This window comes from Salvelinus fontinalis, chromosome 5, assembly GCF_029448725.1.
Source record: "Salvelinus fontinalis isolate EN_2023a chromosome 5, ASM2944872v1, whole genome shotgun sequence".
Taxonomy (NCBI): Eukaryota; Metazoa; Chordata; class Actinopteri; order Salmoniformes; family Salmonidae; genus Salvelinus; species Salvelinus fontinalis.
This window is the reverse complement of record NC_074669.1, coordinates 4,896,459-4,907,476: the sequence shown is the minus strand read 5'-3', so window position 1 is coordinate 4,907,476 and position 11,018 is coordinate 4,896,459. Positions and strand designations below refer to the sequence as shown.

Here is an 11,018-nt window from a genome sequence, read left to right as displayed (position 1 = left end):
CATTTAACCTCAACAAGCAACTGAGCCAGACTATGGGATAAATTGTATTTAAAACTATGCATTTGCAGTTTGAGTGAGATTTAAAGTAACTTCACTAATTTGTAGAGGACAGATGTTATTTGTATTAAATTGGTGAGAAGTGTTAAAACCATACCCAGTCTCCTCATATGATCCAGCACCGAGCGGTGAGTCAGCACTTCATTTCAGCAGGTTCCAGAAACTCCAGCGTGCTGCCCCCTACTGGAGAAAAAAACTATTGCCTCTCAGGGAATATTTAAAAATAAATATTCCCTGTCATTCATATATATCCCTGCAGTGCTGAAAATATTTGTTTGTTGATAATAAAACAATTAGGATAAGTCAAATCCCAAGTTTTTGTGAGAGCTATCAGCTTAGCTTCTTTATGGTAGGTGATACCATGCCAATGTAATTGAACAAGTTACTAACTCATGAAGAGCTGGAGTGACCTCTGCTGCTTGACCTCTCTCAACACACGTCACTTTTCAAAGCATATTTTGTTTCCTTTTCTAAAATTGCACTTTCTCTTTCTGATACCAGTCAACCAACACCTCCAAAACTCTGTACATTCAGAATCTATTTGACAAGATAGGCCTCGACTAGCCTGGTCCCAGATCTGTTTGTGCTGTCTTCCCAACCCCTTTGGTGATTGATGGCCATCGATTACCTTAGATGTTGACAAGACAGAACAAACAGATCTGGGTCCAGGCTATGACCATTGACTATAACATCCCATGGTTCCTGCAACGAAAACCACAACAATCTGTTCCATTTGCAGCTACAAGGAGGTACAGCCTCCTCCTTGCCTCCCTCCAGTGTTCAGACTCTGACTGCTCCTCGCCTCGTCGACCTTGATTCCTTTGTTCGACTTATAAATAGCTGCCCTGCCGTGTAATGTACCTGTTAAGCGTCAGGAGAATTCCACTGGGTCGCTGTGTCTTACAGCCTGGGATCTGAATGAGTGGTGTGCAGGTTCAGGTGGTTGGCTGGGACGCCGTCTGGCCCATTTGTTGATAGCAGAGGTATATGAGGAGGAAGAGGAAAGGGAGGATGAAGGTGATGGTTGGCTGGGACACTGTCTGGCCCATTTGATGAAGGTGGAGTAGGAGAGGGGGGAGGAGAAAGAGGAGGAGAAAGAGGCAGAGGAGGCTTGGTTGTTATTCTGGCCTGCACACGGGAGAGAGCAGAGCATCAGCTGCTGTTCTGTTTGTTCTTTATTGCAAAGTCACTGCAGTGTCAGACGGTGTAGTGGTGGAGTGGGTCAAGGTGGAGGAAATAGAAGGCCATGGTGCATTTAAATTTGGTCCCATTCCAACACTTTGGAATTGCATCCTTCCTTCCTAGTTTCCTAAAAGTAGGCTGCATCTCTAGTCAAAAAGGAGAGTCATTTGTAGGGAATAGGGTGCCATTTAGGACAGCCATTATCTCGGTAAGGATATGACCGGATTGGTGAAGGCAATACAGCAGAAGCCTTGCTCTTACCTGTCCAATTAAATGTTACATTAGTGATCACTTCAAGGAAGGAAGAAATGGATGAATTAAAAAAAAAATTGAATCAAAATACATCCTTTAGAACGTCACACAGGATGTTATGTTAGAATTGTGTTTTTAAATGAAGATAAGTTGACTATCAGGTAAAGCAAACATTTTTTATTCGAAAAATGCTAAAAGTTTATATAATTTGAATTACAAAAAGACAATATAAAATTCTCCATTCCTAATACAATGCAGGTCAACGGTCATATTCACACAGATATGAATTAAGAAAACAAAAATCTATTTCAATATCAATAGTATTTCTATGATAAGTAACACTGATTTAGATACTTTTTTAAAAACCTTTAGTAAACCAATAGATCAAATATTACATTCTTCATGATCGATTTGCTTTGTTGATCTCGGACAATTCTTACATTTAAACCGACACTTTTACAAATGTATACATGCTCCTGTGAATGTGGCAAATCCAAATGATAAAATAGAACATTTACAGCATCCATTCACAAATCATTTAAGTACTTGATCTTTGTCTAGGAAGCTTAAAGGAAGAATAATTTGTGTTACAGTAAGAAAGAAGGTCAAATAAGATAACATACTGAAATGAAAGGATGCTGAAAAGCCACCATTGTTGAGAGTCTCAACCGGTGGTTACTTTACAACAGAGTCTCAACCGGTGGTTACTTTACAACAGAGTCTCAACCGGTGGTTACTTTACAACAGAGTCTCAACCGGTGGTTACTTTACAACAGAGTCTCAACCGGTGGTTACTTTACAACAGAGTCTCAACCGGTGGTTACTTTACAACAGAGTCTCAACCGGTGGTTACTTTACAACGGCCAGAAATGTAAGCCACCCCCCCACACACACACACAGAAAGAAAAAATACATACATACACGAGCGTAGCAAAAAAAAATGCACACGAACACATACTGAGGAACATCACAACATCAGGCTTCCAATTCCCAAAACACACAGTGGGTACAGTTTCCTACTCAAGCAACCATTTTGTTGCTGTCCGATGACCACAGCTCATATATGAAATGAGCTCCATGGTGGGACCTGCACTGGATGGTGACAGCAGGGGAGGGGATCCATCCCAACAGGTGGTGTGGTGGTGGACATTGGATGGAGGAGGTGAAGGGGGTATCTGGGGGCTGAGTTAGCCCGGCCTGGGTCTAGTTGTTCCCCTGGAAGGCTCCAGAGGCAGCAGTGGCGGCCGTGGAGGTGGCAGCCGTCTGGAAGGTCTTGTTGGTGAGCACACCCTGGGAGAACTCCTGCTGGGCCTTCTGGAAGCTGGCCCCGGTACGCTGGTACTGGTTGTGCACCTGGGGGAGGACACCACGTCATTAGGGGTTATAGTATAGAATGTATAGCAGAGCTCTCCAACCCTGTTCCTGGAGAGCTACCGTCCTCTAGGTTCTCTCCAACCCTGTTCCTGGAGAGCTACCGTCCTCTAGGTTCTCTCCAACCCTGTCCCTGGAGAGCTACCGTCCTCTATGTTCTCTCCAACCCTGTTCCTGGAGAGCTACCGTCCTCTAGGTTCTCTCCAACCCTGTTTCTGGAGAGCTACCGTCCTCTAGGTTCTCTCCAACCCTGTTCCTGGAGAGCTATCGTCCTCTAGGTTCTCTCCAACCCTGTCCCTGGAGAGCTACCTTCCTGTAAATGTTCACGCCAATCCTAATCTAGCACACCTGATTCTAATAATTAGCTGGTTGATAAAAGGAACCAGGTTAATTATAACTTAGCTCCGTAAGAACCATCCTGATCTCGCCAGCTTACATTCTGTTTAACTACATGGATACAGTCACTATGCCGTGGTTAAAATCCTAAAATCAATTGGATGAGGTCAGAGATCCCTCCCCTCTGACCTTCTCATCCAATGGGTTTTGAGGAGGTGGTGAGGATGCGAGGAATCAAGGAAATGCAATAGAGATTCTCCCAGGGAGTTACGGTAACGCCACGTACCATCCTCAGCAGGAGGACTGACAGCACAGCACAGACAGTGAAGAAGTAGGCCACCACCATCATGAAGGCTCCCACCGCCTTGTTGAAGGAAATGGCAGACAACGAGGTGATCCAACCACTGGAATCAAGAAGGAATCGATATAGGGTAAATTGTTTAATTTAGTCTAACGTGGGAATGCATTTTCCTTTGAAATTGTTATAAAATATACATGTTAGTCACCATTGAACAATTCTATGGTTTATAGTCACAATATTTATAGAATTCACTATATATACACACAGAGGCAAGATAAAATGTTTGTGAACCTTTTGGAAATACCTGGATTTCTGCTTAAATGGTTGGAAACAAAGAACAGCTCCTCTTGGTCAGTAATGAGGCCCCACCTTCTGTCTTCCGTCAGCTGTGGATGGGCGCTCACCCCAAAGGAGACGCCCTCATCAAGGACAACAGGATGGCCCAGAGGACGCTGGGCCAGTGGATCGCAGACCACCCGGCATGCTTGGGGTCAAAGGTTAAAGACACTTTCCATGGCCAGCTGCCCTTCCTCTTCAAGGTCCTGTCAGTTAACACCGCTCTGTCCGTACAGCCTCATCCCAACAGGGTAAGTGTTCATTAGGACACGCTGTAGCAAAACATTTTGCAGCGGGAAACATTAACAAGCGTTTTTTATTGAACAAAATTCAGATTGTATCTCACCTTTTTTCTTTCGTTCAGTGGCTACTGAATAACCCGGAAACCAGAGTAAAGGGAGGAGGGGTTTACATTTATTTATCTCAAGTATAAATGGTGTGTGTTCTTCATTTGTTTTCATTTTGGTAATCATATTGTCCTTTCCCCATTGGTCCACACATCAGGAGTTGGCTGGATGGCTCCATGCCCAGTTTCCAGAACATTACCCTGACAACAACCACAAGCCTGAGATGGCCATCGCACTTACTCAATTTGAAGGCCTCTGTTCAGACCTGTGGAAGAGATCATTGGCTTTCTCAAATGTGAGTGGCATACATGGCATGAAAGTTAACATCCTCTGAATGCGGGTAGCTTTAGGTATTGGCGGGTAAGAATGTCTATTTCATCCTATATCCAACCCCGCGCAAACACACTGCCTGGCGGGGGAGCTGTGCGCAATGAGTAAAGTGCTGATAGATTCATTTTTGGGGGCGCAGTGCCAGACATAAACGTTGGTCTTATTTACTCTAAAGTGTACAATGTGAGACTTTATCCGCTTGTTTCTTGGCTCTTTACATTGTTTTGTCGACAAGCTCGATTGTTTTTCAACGTTAGTTTGAGTCTGAGGCTTCAATTTACAGCGAAGAGATGTCCTAGCAGTCAGATCCCAAATCTCATAGACACACCTGACACGACTCAAGTGGCCCTGTTACCACGGTAACCTCCCACAGCTGAACATTTTGTCTCAACTGATATTTTGGTTTAAAGACTCCGGTCACAAAAAAATGAAATGAAATTGAGCAATATACCACATTACTTCTTACTAATACATTTCTTGTTTTGGAAACATTACAAAGCATGGTCATTTGTTATTTTTGTGTGTCTAATATTTTTTAAATTATGGCGTAAAAAATATTTTGGCTGATAAGAAATCTAGCATATCTTTCAGATTGTCCATTATCATTGTTTTATATTCCATGTTTTAAAGGTTGAATGTATTGAATGAGGTTGAATGTATTCAACCTCAGTTCAGTGATTTCCTTCACTTCAAGATAAATAAAGTAGAGATCAATGATACTCAATGATCCTTTAAAGGCCATTTAAGTGTGTTAGTAGTGTCTGTCTGTGTGTTCATCCCAGCTATCCCAGGGTTTCACGCCGAGGCGCTCCGCATCTCGCTGGCCCTCAAGAAGTGCTTCACCCGCACGATGAACTGTGAGAAAAAGGTGTTTGTGGACCAACTCAACATGCTAGTGAAAAGAGTCACTGAGGATGGTGAGAGCATTATACAACAAGTATTTTATTTTTGTGACGCCTTTACACTTCCTCGTGTAGCTAGACCCCAACTAGCCTGGTCCCAGATCTGTTTTTTGCTGTATAGCCACCAAATATGTCATGTTTGGCATGACAACGAGCATAGCAGAAAAGCACACACAGATCTAGGATCAAGCTAGGCCCCAATTCTCTTGCGAATGCTCCCAAAAAAGGTGTTCTCTTTTATATAATCGATAGTACATGAGTATGAATGTGGGCATAAATGATATTCTCTTTGCGATTTGTAAATATTCTACAGCATAATAATGCTCTGTCATGTTTTCCAAAAGACCTCTTGCACCAAGACATCTTTGTGTGTAATATTCAACCTTAATTTATCCAGGTTCGTCTTATTGAGATTACGCATCTCTTTCACAAGAGAGACCTGGGGTTGTGTTCAATAAGCACTAAACAGAAAAAAAATGACTGAAACAGGGAGGGACTTGTCCAATAAGAAACACACATTTTCTGTAACAAAACAGTTTTTTTTTCTTCGTTGCATGCTCTAATGAACAGGACCCTGTTGTACACTATTCAGCTGCTGCAGGGAAGGACACATCGGGTAATAACGGTGAGCTGTTGCTGCGGCTCCCACTCCCAGTATCCGGGTGACATCGGATGTTTCTCCATCTACTTCCTGAACCGCATGGTGCTGGAGCCCGGAGACGCTATGTTTCTGGGAGCCAATGAGCCGCACGCATACCTCTATGGAGGTCAGGGGTCAACCAATCAGCTTATTAGAGTCACCTCGATGTGTTAAAGTAGTGTATTGATGATGCTAATAATAATAGCTCATATAATACAATAGATTAGCTATTTTTTGGGGGGGATGGTAATGCGCACATCCAGAAAAACACTTTACCCTGGTGCTGGATTAGTCAGAGGATAATGTAGAACTAAAAACTAATCCTCCCTGGTACATGGTCCCAAAGTGTACAGCCTTTTAACTGATTATACTTTGGGAGCTATACCAGTGTGTATGTTTTTTAAACATTTATAATAAAATCAGCTATTGAAATACGTATTGAATGTTATGATACATTTAGCATACCTTCGTAATATTACGTATTATATTATTTTAAGTTGACATACAAAGTTGCAATGAATAACAAATACAGAACAGTGAGAATTCCCCAAATCTTAAAAAAAAAAAAAAATACTTTGAAAGAAAAACATTGTGTATCCTGTCCTTTCCCTCGTTATCTCTCTATTCAGACTGCATCGAGTGCATGGCCTGCTCAGACAACACGGTGCGCGCCGGCCTGACGCCCAAGTTCATCGACGTCAACACCCTGTGTGAGATGCTGAACTATAACCCGGCTCCGGCCAGCACCAAGAGCTTCCCCTCCATGCAGAACCCCTCAGACCCCTTCGTCTACCTCTATGACCCCCCCTGTACCCAACTTCACTGTCATGAGGATACAGGTATTTACCTAGTTAGCCTGCTTCCAGATCTGTTTATGCTGTCTTGCCAACTCTATTGATCATTGTCACGCCAGACAACACAAACAGATCTGGGAGCAGGTTATCACGTCTTCAATCAGTGTGTCTAATTGCAGCTTTGATTATATGCCAGTATTTCTATATCAATTATACACCGACGTGACAGTATCTCTGTTTGAATGGTTTTCTTGTAGTAAGCCATTGCCATATTTGTTCCAGTGTGGCTCATATTATGTATCATGTAGGCATCTCATGTAATGTTCTGTCCCTTCTCTCTACCTCCTTCTCTCCTACCCCCTACTCCCTCCTTCTCTCCTACCCCTTACTATCTCTAACTCTATCTCTCCTACCCTCTATCTCCTTCTCTCCTACTCCCTCTCTCTTACCCCCTACTCTCTCTCTCTCTCTACCTCCTTCTCTCCTACCCCCTACTCCCTCTCTCTACCTCCTTCTCTCCTACCCCTTACTCCCTCTATCTCTAACTCCTTCTCTCCTACCCTTTACCTCCTTCTCCCTCGATCTCCTTCTCTCCTACTCCCTCTAACTCCTTCTCTCCTACCCTCTACCTCTTTCTCTCTCCTACCCCCTACTCTCTCTCTCTACCTCCTTCTCTCCTACCCCCTCTCTCTCTCTACCTCCTTCTCTCCTACCCCCTCTCTCTCTCTACCTCCTTCTCTCCTACCCCCTACTCCCTCCTCTCTACCTCCTTCTCTCCTACCCCTTACTATCTCTAACTCTATCTCTCCTACCCTCTATCTCCTTCTCTCCTACTCCCTCTCTCTTACCCCCTACTCTCTCTCTCTACCTCCTTCTCTCCTACCCCCTACTCCCTCTCTCTACCTCCTTCTCTCCTACCCATTACTCCCTCTATCTCTAACTCCTTCTCTCCTACCCTTTACCTCCTTCTCCCTCGATCTCCTTCTCTCCTACTCCCTCTCTCTCTACCTCCTTCTCTCCTACTCCTTCTATCTCTACCTCCTTCTCCTCCATCCCTTCCTCTCTCCCTCACCAGGTACCAGTCTCTGTCAAGCAGTATACAGTGGCCCCGGTGGACTGTGCGGGTATCCTGCTGGCGATCGAGGGTGAGGCCACTGGCACATCTGCCCTCTCTGACATCCCCCTGAGGCGGGGCACCGTCCTCTTCATCTCAGCCAACGAGAGCGTCTCCCTGCACGTCACCTCCCCCTGCGGAATGACCATGTATCGGGCATGCAGTCTCCTGTAGCCCCGAGCCTTCTGACAACATTTGATCAATGTTTCCATCCAATGTCAACCCAACCTGGGGTACTCTGTGCCAGTCTATATGCCAGGGGGACCCCTGACCTGACTTTGGGCAAGTGGTGATAGACTGAAGATTAGCTACTAATGGTTTTAACTCAGTTTAACTATGGTCTATGTGTGGTTTACTTCTTCCATTCCTCTTTCTCAGACCCTGATCGGTACATGAACAGCTAGTGTGTGATACATGCCCTTATGGTTAGTCTACTTGCTCATTCAGTCCATGTTTGTGTGACTGTTTCTAGAGTATCGAGTCAGAGTGATTGAGTTTACATGGATACAGTACGTCTCAGCTCACCTCTCATTATTTCTGTCACATACTGGATGTTATTGCTGGTGATTGAGCATGTTCTGATTTAAGCCCGATTTTTATGTTGTATATTTTTTTTTCGGGGCAGTGGGTTAAATCTTCGGTTCAATATGACTGCTTTTAAGACAATACATAAAATTAAAATTAAAAAAGTATTTTAACATGAACATATCAGCTGTATTGAGAACATGTGGTATTTAGTGCATTGAGATCCCTGTGCATGTACGTGGCACAAAGTCAGACAGTTTGTAGACTACATTGCGGTCTGTGACCATATCAAACACGAACAATACCTTTCCCTAAAGGTCAAAAGGTGAAATTGTTTATGACCCAAGTTTAGCCAATGTAGCGTATAACTAGACTATTAAAGTTGTATGTTAGAGTTTGTTGTTCCAAGATGACTACTGGTGATTTTTTTTTTTTTTTTTTTTTTTTACATTATGAGAAAGTTTCTTCCAATAGAGGGCATGGTTTTTAATTTCAGACTATAACATGGATTTCTACAGAGAGCGTTCTGCATGTAAAAAGAAAAAACATTTAAAAAAAGACCCATTCTGCACCAATATGTTTTGAGTCTTTTCATATGGACTCTAATCCCCAGAGTGGAGAGATGTGTGCTCAGTATATTGAAAACAGATCATGCTGATGGGAACTACAGGGGTGGATTTTGCTACTTTGCTGAAACGGTTGTCCCCTGGGGAACAGTGCATTGTTTGTGTATTTACAGATATTACCTGTAGGATTACATTCCTACAGAGGCCACAACCAAAAAACGAAATGGAAACATTGTTTACAAAAAATTGATGAGGGTCTTGATTAAATCCATAGCACAGAAGAGCTGCGTTGTAGTGCATTTAAAATGTTAAGGTCATTTCTGATTGAACTGACAAATGCAGTGTTTACCGTGAATGCAGTTTAACATTGCCTTTAAATGTAAATCGCGCTATAACTCTAATCTCTTCTCACACTGCAGTGACACAAATCAGTGTGAAGGCTTAGAGAGGATCTCATGTTAAATACTGTTGAAGTAATATGGCTACAGGTTCATCTACCTCACCTAAAGCCCATTCTGGTGGGAAGCTGCTATAGACCACCAAGTGCAAACAGTCAGTATCTGGACAATATGTGTGAAATGCTTGATAATGTCTGTGAGATATCAACAGAGCGGTATATTTTCTGGTTGACCTAAATATTGACTGGCTTTCATCAAGCTGTCCACTCAAGAAAAAGTTTCAAAATGTCACCATTGCCTGCAACCTGGATCAGGTTATCAGTCAACCTACCAGGGTTTTTACAAACAGAACAGGAACTAAATAATCCACTTGTATTGTATATTCACTAATGCTGCAGAAATCTGCTCTAAAGCAGTAGCTATCGGATGTGGTGATCATAATATAATAGCCTTATCTAGGAAAATCTAAATTCCAAAGGCTGGGCCTAATATAGTGTATAAGAGGTCCAACAAAATGTTTAGCAATGATTCCTAGATTGAAAATGTAAAAAAATATGTGTTGATCTGATGTGTGTAATGAGGAACATTGAAGCATTTATGAAATTGTGGCCAAACTCTGTGTTGTGATAATGGTGTTGTTTGCTCTATAACCTGTTAGTTCATTTGCCTTGCAACTGTGATATACAGGCCTAAAGGCCGAGACAATAAGAAGACACAGTGGCAGAATAAATTCAACCACACCTTTTGTTTCATCACAAAACTGAAGCGAAACATCTGTCCGTTGAAGTTCACAAAGGATATTGCATGGCTCAAACAGTCATGCAGCAATTTCAACGGTTTTACAGAGTTACAGTTCACATAAGGAAATCAGTCAATTGAAATAAATTCATTAGGCCCTAATCTATGGATTTCACATGACTGGGAATACATATATGCATCTGTTGGTCACAGATAGCTCCTTAAGGATCGGACCCTTTTTTTAAAATCTTGCCTAAAATGACATACCCAAATCTAACTGCCTGTAGCTCTGGACCTGAAGCAAGGATATGCATATACTTGATACCATTTGAAACTAAACACTTTGAAGTTTGTGGAAATGTAAAAGTAATGTATCGGAATATAACACATTAGATATTTTTTATCATCTTTGAAATGCAAGAGAAAGGCCACAATGTATTATTGCAGTTTAGGAGCAATTTAGATTTTGGCCACTAGATGGAAGCAGTGTATTTGCAACGTTTTAGACTGATCCAATGAACCATTGCATTACTGTTCAAAATGTATCAAGTCTGCCCAAATGTTCCTAATTGGTTTAGTTACATTTTCAAGTACATAACTGTGCACTGTCAATCAATAGCATGGTATTATTTCACTGTAATAGCTACTGTAAATTGGACAGTGCAGTTAGATTAACAAGAATTTAAACTTTCTGCCCATATAAGACATTTCTATGTCCTGGGAATTTTTCTTGTTACTTACAATGTCATGCTAATCAAATTAGCACACGTTAGCTCAAACGTCCCACAGGGGGGACACCAATCCCGTAGAGGTATAAAAAAAAAAAGTA

General features: G+C 42.4%; 1 pseudogene; it reads left to right on the top strand.

The window, feature by feature from the left end:
- Positions 1–763: 763 nt before the first annotated feature.
- LOC129854829 (mannose-6-phosphate isomerase-like) lies at positions 764–10,712 on the top strand (annotated as a pseudogene).
- The last annotated feature ends 306 nt before the right edge of the window (positions 10,713–11,018 follow it).